At 36.0% G+C, this 13,379-nt stretch overlaps 1 protein-coding gene across 1 annotated transcript in view; it reads right to left on the bottom strand.

The window, feature by feature from the left end:
• GPR158 (G protein-coupled receptor 158) overlaps positions 1 to 13,379 on the bottom strand; it is a 326,379-nt gene that overhangs the window by 300,620 nt on the left and 12,380 nt on the right. The window lies entirely within an intron of this gene.

Here is a 13,379-nt window from a genome sequence, read left to right as displayed (position 1 = left end):
GATAATATTTTCAAAGCACACACAGCTAATAAGTATCTTGATTCTAGGTCCTACACAACATGGATGCCCATTCTATAGATCAATCATCAAATCTAAATCCTTTACCTGTACACAAGAAATTCAGGTCCAAAAGGTAAAGTCATTCTCTGAAGGTCACCCAGATAGTACATAGCAGAACTGCAACTCCAATTCAGGTATTCAGATAGTAAGTTCAATGCTTTCTATTTATACTTTGTTACCTCCTAACAAGAGCATCTGTTTCATCCTGATCCCGACCCAGATGAGCAATGTAATTCTGGGTAAATCTCCATACCTCCTTTATTCCTTGAGCCTTACCTATTAAATTGACACCATAATACTAATACCATACATGAGGCAGTAGGACATATGAGCCTCTGACAGACAGATACCTACTAGCTGTGAGACCAGGTTAAAGGGTCTCCATGATCTCCATGCTCTAGGCAATTCACTTGGCCATTTAGTTGGCATCTAGAGTCAGAAATACTCATCTTTGTCCGTTCAAATCTAACCTCAAATACTAGTTATGTGGCCCTGACCAAGTCACTTAACCCTCTTTTCCTCAATTTCCTCCTCTATTAAATGAATTCTAAAAGGAAATGTTAGGCAACTCTCCAAGTCTATAAGTTTCAGAACTTTATGTGTTAGGGACTGTTGTGTGTGGGAGCACTGTAAACTATCACCACCTGGTGTCCTTGAGTACAAGAGCCTTATTTTACCAAATGCCATGGGAGTGGGAGTGGATTAGAGACTGGGAAGGATATTTAAGCACTTGTATTTGGTTCAACAAACTGACACCTGACTACTTGGGGATCTTGGAAAACTTGTCATTCTTGTCATCCTTGTCTCCCACCCCTCCAAAACTCACCTGGGGAAAGATTGAAGGAGTCAGGAGAGGAATTCAACATATATATATATATGGGCTGCCCTGCATTGGAAAGTCACCTCACCAGGAGCTCCCTATGGCTCAGGTACAGTCAAAATAGACAAAAAAAAACCCTTATTAATATTATTTACTGCATAAAGTGATGGAGAAGAAAGCAGTTTGTATCCCTGAAAAGCTCTATAAGTATTATTCAGTTTTTATACAAATAATCTGGGACAAAATTTTTTCAAGTAGCTCATATGTATTCCAACCTGAACATGCAAATCTATCATGACTTACAAAAGAAAAGTCTTCATTTAATCACATCTTTTATTTTACAAACTATAGTCAACTAGAAGAGTTGGGACTCAGGTGAGTAGCAGAACAATAGACTTTGGGGTAAACAGGGTCACTCTTTTTCTTCAGTTTCTTCAGTTTCATTGGTTTCACCAAATTCACAGTTTAGAACTCCTTATCTCCATTCAGCTTCATCTTTTTTATGATCTCTCTTCTTGTTTTCATCATGCACCTGACTAATCATGGTCCTGAATTCAGGTACTTCCACCTAGGACTGCCCTCCCAATAGAATCTTCCATGTTCTAAGCTCCTCTAATCAAAATGGAAATATTTTGTGTCCCCTTACCTTGCTTTAGTATTTCACTATCTTCTGAGTTCAGGGTGTCAAATACAGCCAAGTGTTCCAAACCAAGTTAGAATTTAATTGGAAAATATTTAGCAAATAAATATATACATAAATAGGGGAATTAATGAATGAACAAGTAAATGAATGATTTAATAAAATGAATATAAATAGATGAATGAATGGATAGACCATTTAATGTGTGGTTTTCTAAATCAATGGCATCTGTAGGGATCCTTTTCATTGGTTTAGTGACCCTATTTCTATCTGAGTTTGACACCACAGTTCTAATCACAAGGGAATGTGCTGTTAATCCAAAAGCAGCTGCCAGTTAGCATTAGCTAACTTATGCATTAGCTAGCTTATCTTCTATGTATTGTAATGGTTAAGACCTAACTCTAAAGAACCTTTAGGGAGGAACTCCTTTTAGACAAATTGGCTAGCCAGTAAAGGTAGCTTGTCTTTCCATTCCCTTAAAAACAAGAGTTATTGTTGGAATTGCTGAGGATAGAATGTCATAAACCTTAGTCTGATTAAAGTGATAATTTACCTGATGCAAAGGAACCAGAGTAAATGATCTCTATAAGTTCTGTACTACAAATCTACAAGCTGAAATATGTTTTGGAGAAGGTGGAAAGCATGAACTGACACACCTTGATGAATTTGCTCAATTCTTGTTATGCATTAATTTCATTTCTAACAGTTTTTTATCTTTAATATTGGCCTTATAATAACTAGAATAGATCAACACCCACTTTTTTCATTTTCTTTTCATAATAAATTATATTATAATAAATGGGACTACTTCCATCCACTTCAATAATTGCTTGAATGGTGCTTCCTTGTCTGTTTTGCTGACCCATATCCCTAATGTGACAATGGAATATGAAGAAACTGTTTCTATGGCTTCATAGCAACACACCTGGAGTATGGATATGCCAGACACCCTATAGCTTCCTTCACTTGGATGATTATTATTTGATTACTCCAAGTCTCTTTCAATATTCCTGGCCTCCACAGGGGTGGCCATTCAGAATGAAATCTTTTCCATAATTCTGATTCTGCTTTAGGGATTCCTCATAGAGAAGTTAGGCAACCAATTTAGCCCCAAGATTCATTATGGCTTAGTCTACTACTGAATTTGGTCATCTTATGTATCTAAGAATAATATCCAAAATAAATATAAAGTTAATAAAAATATTCAAATTAATAGTTTCCTTTTGTCCTGCCTGAGCAAGGATTCATGAACTCTGGTAGGAAGTATTCCAGAACTGTCCAGTGAAATTGGCAGCTGAAGCCTTAGCACACAGTAGGAACTGTTTAGTTTGTTGATTGGTTGGGTGATTGGATGCTTTACCAAGGAGATACCATGCAAATAAGATCCATCACAAGCATTGTGTTTGCTAGTCCTTTCTATGGAGAAAAGCTCTTCAGAGAGTGGCAAATAAATTGGCAGTTATACACTTGGTGAGTTTTTTATCCAACCTGAGTGACCTAATACAAATAAAAGGCTCAAATTTCCAACTCATTTCTTGAAGGATTTTTTTTTGGTCTCATTTTGTTTTTGCAGAAAATGAGTCAAGGTAAAGAACTATGGTTTCCCAGCTGAGAAATTAAAAGCTGACTCATCTTCATTAGAACTGTACTCGTCACACCTGGGAGGCTTTACAAACCCTCTGGGAGAACAGAGCTGACTTCCTCTTGGAGGAAGTGTGGGATTTGATTTTTAATTGGTAGGAAAGGTGCCTCTTTTTTTTTTTTTTTTTTTTTTTTTTACTCTTAGAGATAAATGCTCTGCTCAATGCTTCACCATAACCAAAATACAATGAAGTCTTTTGGAGTCTTCTCCGGGGCCATAACATGTGATCAAAGCTTCTCATTTTTGTCCCCTGAAAAGACCAGTTCCCACAGGAGACCCTGACCATGGGGAGTGGAATTACTAGCTCTGTATCTGATGCTTTGCTGAAGATGGAGTAGGAAAGGTGTCTTGGGGGAGTGGCATAAGAATTATAAGATGAGATAAAGAGAGGCATCAGATTCAAGGAAAAGCAAAACCTAGGGAGAGCAGCAACTGAAGCTAAATCCAATGAAATTTCAAGTAGGATGGATCTAATAGGAGTCTTTTGATAATTTCCAGGTAGTTCCAGCTTATAGTGGGAAGGAGATGAGTCATACAAGAAATCCCCAATTTTAAGGTAAATTCAGCTTCCTCCACTGTTGATAGTGGTTGGCATTTTAAAAGATAATTTCCCACATAAATAAGTTATAATGACTCAGTTACCAGCTTAACTAATTATCTAATTATCTTTTAACATAACTGGAGTGTGTTAAAATAATAGCCTAAATTTTGGGAGCAAGGAACTCAGGTAATATATTAGAGAGGTGAGAGAGAATGCATTCCCCAAATGTATCCAAGATGCAGAAATGGTCCAGACTGTGTACTGAAAAAGGTAAATTTATCTTTGATTTTCTCCTTCCTCCCTTTCTGTGTTGTTCTTTACTCCCAAGTACCTAGTATTAAGTTGTACTATTCTCACTCAAGCAAGCCTTGACCAAGCCTATGAGCTCCAAACTCCCAAAATATCAGTTTCCCCTTATTGATATGAATGCTTAAATCACAAAAGCAACTGTTAGAGAAGTTCAAGTCATATTTCAATATTGCCTCCTTATGTAGAAATGAACAACATAGTATATACAATATATATATATATATATATATATGTATATTCTTTTCTGCCCTGCTATTTAAGAAAAATTTGCTGTATCTGCTGAAATGAGAGAGAGAGTTTTTCACTAGCTTGGTATTATTCCCTATATTCCAGAAAAGACCTCATTTGGAGTAAGAAAAGTTTTTCCCAAGGCTCTCCAGGGACTATACTCTACAAACAAGGTTGTGATCAATTTAAAAAAAATGAAAGATTCAGGAAAAAAAATGGAGATTCATATGTAGGTTTTGAGAAAGCACTTCTACTACTTAAAATGCTAGAAGATTCTAAGAAAAGATGGAGAAGTTTGGACCAAAGAGTCCCATAGACAAGCAATGACTCTGGAAATAAGTAGACCATGTTCAAATTTTGCCTTTTATGACCTAGGTTATTTATGACATATGATCTTGGTCAATATCATTTTAACATCTATCAGGTTTCAGTTTCCCCATACATAAAAGAGGAAGCTAAACTAAATGACCTCTAAGGTCTTTTTCAGCTCTAGATTTATGAAATAATAGAAATAGAATATTGGACCCATATGATCATGAAGACATAGATGCTAATTCTGCTTCTGACATATTGGCTGCATCACTCTGGGCAAATAATTTAAACTTTCATTGCTCTTAAAAGCTCACTAGACTCAGAGTTGAAGGAAGCTGCTGACCGGCTTTGGTGGAAGGAGTTTCTTTATCTGGGAGTTCTCAATATTGATGAAGCCACAAGTCTACCTCCTATCACTATCCCTATGACATTGCATAATAATGTCTAGTATTTATAGTGCTTTAAGTTTTGCAATATGCTTTACAATTATATCATCTTATCTTCATGTCACTTTGAATGCTATTATTATTCTCAATCATATCTAAAGTCAGATTTCAAATCAGGTCTTCCTGACTCCAGGGTGAGTGCTCTATCCACAGTGCCACCTAACTGCCCCTACAATCACTCTTCTTAACTCCAAATCCAAAATTCTATCTACCGTACCACTTAGCTACCTAAGAATACAAGTTTATTTTTATTAACACAGATTATATCAATTACTAAAAGCTTTAAACCTACCTAAGTAATTATATGACCACAAGTTTTAATAATATTTATCAGTATAAGGTTTACAAAGTGATATTAAAACACATATGTATAAATATTATGTATTTAAGATATATATGCATATATTTATATTTACAAGTATGAATATATGGTTTCAATATATATCTCATAATCACTCTGAAGGGTGCTCCATTTTGTAGAGGAAGAAACTGAGAAAGGTAGAGGTTAAGTCACTATCTCAGATCATACAACTAGGAAGATGAGAATGAGATGAGAATTAAATACCACTCCAGTGCTATCTCACTAGATGACCCAGACAGAATCTTGAACTAGAAGAATTTTCAACAATGAGGCACAATTTTGGGGTATCTGTGATGGAGAATGACATCTGTATCCTGAGAAAGAATTGTGGAGTTTGAACAAAGACCAAGGACTGTTACCTTTAATTTTAAAAATTTTATCTTATTAAGGTAATTCTGCTATATCTCATACTTTATGTTTCTTCCTTAAGGATATGATTTCTCTCTCATCACATTCAACTTGGATCAATGCATGCCATGGAAACAATGTAAAGAATAGCAGACTAGCTTCTGTGGGGGTGGAGGGAGGGAAGCAAGATTGGAGGAAAAATTGTAAAAATTCAAAATAATAAAATCTTTCCAAAAAATGAAATGAAAAGCTTGAGAAAGCATGAGATAATCGGAATTTGGTGTTTTGTTTTGGTTTTTTTCTGGAAGGGGACTGGTATTTCATCTCTTTCTCTTTCCACATCTCCTTCTCTTCCTAGGCTTCTGAATCCTCTAGGCGAAAATAAGTTCCCCTTCATTAGGTTTCAAGTAGAAGTTGGATGGCTATTTGTTCAATGTTGCCAAAGGAATGCCTGTTCCATTACAGGTTGGACTAGATTGCCTCTCAGGTCCTCTCCAAATCTCAACTCCTGTGATTCCATTCACAGCATACACAAGCTGGAGGTTTGTTTGTGTATGTGAAGTCATTGTTATCTTAACTGTCTTCACTTAAGGCTATGGTTTGAATTTTAAGAAATTGATGAGACATTAATAAGTGGTATAGTTATTAATATCTCTTCTAGCATTCTGTCAATGACTCCATGAACAAAAGGTATGCCCTGATTATTGGGGCCACTTTGATAGTTCACTCCCCCAGTGCTTTTCAATTTTAAGCCACCTTAGAAGGGTCATTGTCCTAGCTAAAGAAGCCTACTTAAATGAGACTGTTCCTTTTGTCTTTTTTTGTGCATGTTTCAGGTAAAGTATACAAGGACTTTGGGAAGAAAGGAAAACAGAAGGCAACAATTCACTAAGCTATCTCCCTATGGGCTATGTGTTTTACCATGACTGACATAAGAGGAAGGTGCTTTATTCTTTAGCATGCCCATAATTCATAAATTGTATTTTATAATTCTTAAATTCTTTTGTGTGCCAATCATTGCCCCATGTGATGGGGGTACTGGAGGAGAAGTTTTTGATCTGAACCAGTTAGGGCCATATCCTTTGTGTACCCCTGAATGGATGGAGAAGTAGTAACTTTATTGTTTTTTCAAGGGGGGGGTTAGCTTGCCCAGTCATTCAACTAATCTGTGCCAGAGGGAAGCAGGATTGGATCCCAACTCTTTCTGACCTCTAGCTCCAAACACAATATTCTGCTAGTTTTACAAAGCAATGTAGAATAAGTGTAAATTGAGTAAGAACTGCCAGCCAAAAGTGCTACTAGAGTTTAATCAATACTAGTCAAAGGAGACCATTGCTAAACCAAGAGTACCTCAATATTCCCCACTTCTTACCTGATTGTGAACTCCATGAAAATAAAGCCCTCCTCTAATCTATATTTCTTAGGGACCTAGAACTATGTCAAAACAAAACAAGCCATCAACAAAACAAATTCAAAAACATTTACTAGGAATAGAAATAGCCAAAGTATGGACCCCTTAAGCTTATTCAAGCTAGGAAAGAAGAATTAGAAAAGAGATTCTTAACCTTTTTTGTCAGTGACTCCTCAAAATAATATTTTTAAGTTCCCAAAATAAAATACACAAAGTTGTGAAGGGAAACAATTCTACTGAAATGAAGATAAAATTTTTATCCCATTTGAGGTCAAAGATTCCCCCCAAAGTCTTTCTTATAGGTTCCTTAGGCAGGGAAGGATGTGTGGATTTAAGATTAAGAAACAGCATCACTATCCCTCATAAACCTAATTAGGGTATACTAATTAAGAATTTACTTTAATAGGAATTGAAATAGGAGGAGAAGAAAACAAAATATGTAGAAGTGGAGAAGGAAAGAGAAAGTAGGATCCATCTTAATGAGAGATTTATACTCCCCAATTTATAGAACAAAAATTGTTTCAAAAAAAGAACCCAAGAGACTTCATTCTCACCCTCTCAGGCAAAAAATCTTTTCTACCTATGAAGCTTGATGAGCAAAAATCATTTAGGTGAAAACTGAACTCATTCTCACTTGATTCCCACTTGGGTAGATATTTGTATGATCCTGTTTTGCAGGAGGGAAGTTTTTTGCTGCCTAAGTAATCTCTAAGAATTACACTAAGCAGACTCACCCTCACCCTCAACCTCCCTTCTCTCATCCTCTCCTACCCAGAAACTCTAAAATGGGAAGTCCAAAGCCAATAAAAACAGAAAAAAAACAATTGTCATGGTGACATAATAAAGGCAAGAGACAACGTACACTTTCTTTTCCTTCCCCTCTTCTCTAACTTCTTGAGCTATATTCACCACCTGTTGGTGCCTTTCCTACAAAGTCCTCAGACCATTCCTCTACTCATCAATGACAACACAATCAGTCCTTAAATAGGACATCATGAGATTTGGAATGAAACTTCCTATTACTATCTTGACATTCATGTAAATATTGTTATTAATAATGATAATGATGACAAATCCAACCTTCAAAGAGGCATTCCAGTATGTATACACACACTCCACTTATAGATAGATATAAATTTAGTGCAGTGTAGTATATACATCTCATATAGAGTTATAGCATTTGTTATCTTCTGATTTTTTTTTGGTGTTGGCAAGGCAATGGGGTTAAGTTACTTGTCCAAGGTCACACAGATAATTATTTAGTGTCTGAGTCTGGATTTGAACTCAGTTCCTCCTGACTCCAGGACCAAGGAACAATTAAAGTAATAAAGGAGAAGGATGGTATATAGGGTACAAAATGCTAAACTTGAAAAGAGCAAGACCTGAGTTCAAATAATGCCATTTATAGCATAAAACCATGAGAAAATTAAAACTTTTCTGAGCCTCAGGCAACATCTCTCAGATTTACTATGAAGTTACAAATGTGCCAGGGTTACATTAGAAAATCAAAGATAAAAATGACATATATATGTATATGACAATTCTTGGTATGCAGTAGATGCTTTTATAATAATACCACTAATTGAAACTATAACTTGAATCCTAAAGCCCATTGGTATGGAACTTTCTCTTCATTCATAGAGATCAATTCCCCAAAATTATATAAAGAGTGGGACAGTTGGCAAGAGTTGAGTTATTTTGCTCCCAGTGGGGACAATGCTTCCAGTGCATCATCTGGAATATATTCTCCTACATATGTTTTCTCTGATTTCTATTTGTTATGGACTTGGATAAATGGTTTCTTTGCTACCTGCTAATGTCTGTACATTGTGTGACTAGTATTAAATAAGAAAGGAGTCAAGCCTTGAGTATAAAGTTTGGAGTCCTGCTTCACCCATTAATGCTCAGCAATCAGAAGTTAGTTTAAACATTAAAATCCTCTTCCCTCAGACTAATAATATCTAAGGGAATAGATATATCTAGTTCTATCTCTCTTTCTCTGAAAATAGAAGGTAAGCAAGCTTATGGCCCTAACATCTTGCTTGGAAAGAACTAAAGACTCACTTGGAGAAGTGGCGGGGGGGAGGGGAATGTCTCCCTCCTTATACTACATATAGAGACAGTCTTTATTATATAGTATCACCCAGAGTATAACTGATAGGTAAGGCAAGATTAAAGTCAATATCCACTCCTGAAGTGTTCTTATACACATTTTGAAGACTACTCCTTTCCTTCTAAAACCTAATCACTCTCTCACCTCTGTTTTTATAAGTCCCAAAGAAGACTTGACTAATCTCAAATGAAAACTGTTCTGTCACCTTCCCACTTTTCAACAACCCCAAGAAACAGAAGTGTCATGGCTTGGTTCTAGATCCACCAAGAAGTATCATTTTCCCATCTGTCACAGAGCTAAAAATACATCTGATCAAGTCCCCTGATTCCAGGAAGAACAATTACTCAAGGAATGAAAGAAAATGTTTGTTCTTAATTTTACAGTCCTCTGTGATTGGAAAAAACTCAATTCTGTGGTTTGTTTGCTTCAACACTTAATTATACTTCCTACCCAAGTCCTGTTTGCCATAAAGTCAAGGATAATAACATTATCCTTAAAGATACTTCATCTTGTGTCCACACAAGTATCACAGATTTAAATCAGTAACTGTTTGATAGAAAAAGGTTATTTTTAATATTTAAAAGTAATTCTCCCAAGACTTCAGTGGACTGCTTAGAAATAGATCGAGATCTGGTACCTGGAAACCAGAAACAAAAATTTAAATGTCAACAGCATAATAGAAGTTGGCTTGTCAGCATGGTGCCAAGTTGATTTTCATCCAACTTGTCAGTAGAACTTAGCTGAATCTAAGCAGTAACCTGAGTGATAAGTTAACTATAATATTAATGGTAATTACAGACTATCAGTCAACCAAGAATGGTTTTTCCCATTGGAAACTAGACCTTACAAAGACTGGTAATATTTCATTTTCTCTGTTTTATCATGGTGACATGTGATGCTTTTTTTAGTCGATAAGGTCAAATTCAGTTTTGCTGCATTTCTCCAAGTTCTTTTCAATTAAGGTAAGATAGATGCCTATTACAGAATGTCATCATTAAGGGACTTTTACCTCATAAGAAAGTCTAGTTTAAGTGGGAGGTCTTTGTGAAAGTCATCTCCTCTTCTATCTCTCTTTGCTGGCACTCAATCTTCTTCAAGGGACACTGCCAAGAATTGATTTAAGTTTGTTTTCCCCACCTAGCAGCTAGCTTGATAGTTTTAAACATGGCAATACATCACTAGAGCAAAATGAATTGTAAACTATGCTATTTCCATTCCCTAATCAAAAAGATCCTGAAAAATTTGATAATTGCACCATGTTCCCAAAGCAAAGAGAAACTCTTCTCCCCCAGGTCACCTTTCAACAGCTTGGTTCAGAGATACTTGCCAGCACTTCACACAGTGACAAACATCTTCTGTCTGACTCCATGTTCTTGGAAGGTTTTTTGGCAATCAGTTCCAGCCTTCTTTAGGAAGACCTATATAATCTATGTGAAAATCTGAAGTGCGAAATGAGAGCCAGGTGCAATCTAATAATGAGAACTGGAGTCAGAGAATTTGTATTCAAATCATGGAGCATCTGTTTACTCCCTCTGTGACCTTGGGTACTCTGTCCTCAATGTACCAATCTATAAAATGAAGGAATTAAACCAGACCTCTAAGATCCCTTTTACATCTAAAGTCTATAAACTTTTGAAAAACTAAGGATTATCAAGAATAATGAGGACGGGCTGCAAACACACTCACCTCAAGTACAGTAAACCTTAAGAAATAGAAAGTTTAGGAGAAAAATGTTGGTGTAGTTGATTTGGGAGTCCAGAAATAGTGATATGAAATGAGAGATATATAGTGCAGTGAAAAGAGACCGGGATTTGGAGTCAAGATACCTGCCTTTGAATTTGCTATATGAGTTTGAGCTGTCACTTCAGCTTTCTGAAGCTCAGTTTCTTCATTTGTGAAATGAGCTGATCAGTTGGAATATGATGATCTATGAATTTCCTTCCATGTTTTAAATCCATGTTCCTGTGAATGTTTTTCTGATTAGAATTAGACAAAATAGACTTAGTCACTCAGTTGAGTGTCCAAGATAAGGAGTCTGGAGGTCAGTAAGTGATGGTCATAAGTCTGCCACAGTGCAAGGACAGAGACAAATTTGGTCCGGCAACTAGAACTGCTGAAACCTACAGAGTCATAGCTAATTTGCAAGTTCTATTACCTTGATTCTCTAGAAGAATTAAGATGCAAAACTGGATAGGGTCAATCTCAACCCTCCACCGAAAAATTTCTGATTTAATTATAAAAAGCCTCAGTTTCTTGAATAGGTATAGCCTATGACTATAGGATTAGGAAGAAGAAATGAGTTCAAATTCTGACTCCAATGCTAACTAGTTGTGCTATCCTCTCTGAATCTCAATCTCTTCATCTAAAAGAGATGAGCAATGTTTATACTGGGTTAGTTGGGCGATACAGTGGATCTAGAATCAAGCATGGCAAGAAGACCTGAATTCAAATCTGGCCTTAGACACTAGCCGGATGACCCTGAGAAAGTTGCTTAATCTATCGATCTCAGTTTCTTCATTTGTAAATTGAGCTGAAGAAGGAAATGGAAAGTCACTCCAAGACCTTTGCCAAGAAAACCCCAAATGGGATAATGAGGAGTCAGACACTAATCAATAGCACAACAACAACAATAGATACACAACTTCACAATATCAAGTTATTGTTAGGACAGCACTTCATAAATTGAAAAGCGCTGCGCAACTACGCGTTAGCATGAGTATTATTATCTTTTACTTTTTGTGACCCATATAGGTCAGCACCTCATAAAATTCATTTAGTCACTAAGAATTCATCTTATCTTCATAATTTTTAATCATGGTCATGGTTGTTTTATTTTATTGTATTCTTTTTTTTTATTTTTGGCTTTGTAAACAATGGGGTTAAGTGACCTGCCCAAGGTCACATAGTTTAGTGAGTATTAAGTGTCTCAGTTTGGATTTGAACTTAGATCCTCTTGACTCCATGATTGGTGCCCTATCCACTTCACCACCTAGCTGCCCCTATTTTTATTGTATTCTTAGCAAGAAAGCTATAAATTCAGCAAAGATAATCTTCAGGTACATAGCTTCCCTTCCTTGAGCTCCATTTTCCATTCTCTGGTGCCTCAACTTTCTGTGGAATACCCCAATGTTCTCAGATATAGATCCAGAGCCAGACAGGACATCAAAACCATCTTGTCTCTTTTAATTTTACAAATTAAAAAAAACTAAGTTACTTTTCTAAAGTCACATAGCTAATGGTGAGATTTGAACCCATGTTCTCTGTCTCTAGGTTCAGTGTTCTTCCTACTATATTATACTGATTCCTATCTCACTCTTCTTTGATTTACCATTTCTTCATTAAAAATCAACTTCCTCAAAAAGAAGTTAATATCATCTCTTTTAGTGTTCTGGTACCCCAGTCTTTATGTTAATCAATCAGTACTTATCTCTCAAGAATACTTACAATTTAATATATATCCAGAATAATGAAATTTTCAGGAAGGAACTGGGCAGTAAAGAGTCTTCATAGATTCTTTTAATCACAAACAATTATAAGCAGCCACCTAATCTACCTAGTCAGTACTGCCAACCTTGTTCCTTCAAAGAACCTTAACTTACTTGTCCCTTGGACCTGCTTCCCATGGTCCCAGCTGATTTCCCTTCACCCACTAAAATCTGATTTCTTAATATTCATGGTCCACCTATCAGACTAAATTCTACTTTATGTGCCACACTCAAAATGAAAGAGAAATAGAGACAGAAACATAGAAACAAAGGAAAAAACAGACAGAAACTAACAAGCTTCTATTACTCCATGTCTTGTGATGAGGAGAAACAAGGACTCTTCTAAAAATATATATACTTCAATAATGACCAAAGTCTTCTTTTAAAGTGAAGAAGGATTTTTTATATTATTTCTGATATAGTGTTCCATACCTCCATTGCATCTCCACCCATATACATTGCTGTTCAGTAAAACAAAACAAAATAAAACAAACAAAAGATATTATATTAACTTCTTTTTGAGGAAGTTGGTTTTTAACTCAGGGTTCTTTATTCTACTCTACTCTGTTCTCTTCTGTTCTTGCCAGCACCTTCAGCTGGTTGTTCATCCAGACAGCCCCTACCATTATGGTCATTGAACTCATTACAAAAGCTAAGAGGGAC

This window comes from Macrotis lagotis, chromosome 7 (genome assembly GCF_037893015.1).
Source record: "Macrotis lagotis isolate mMagLag1 chromosome 7, bilby.v1.9.chrom.fasta, whole genome shotgun sequence".
Classification (NCBI taxonomy): domain Eukaryota; kingdom Metazoa; phylum Chordata; class Mammalia; order Peramelemorphia; family Peramelidae; genus Macrotis; species Macrotis lagotis.
Note: the sequence above shows the minus strand (reverse complement) of the source record. Positions and strands in the feature narration are given on the sequence as shown.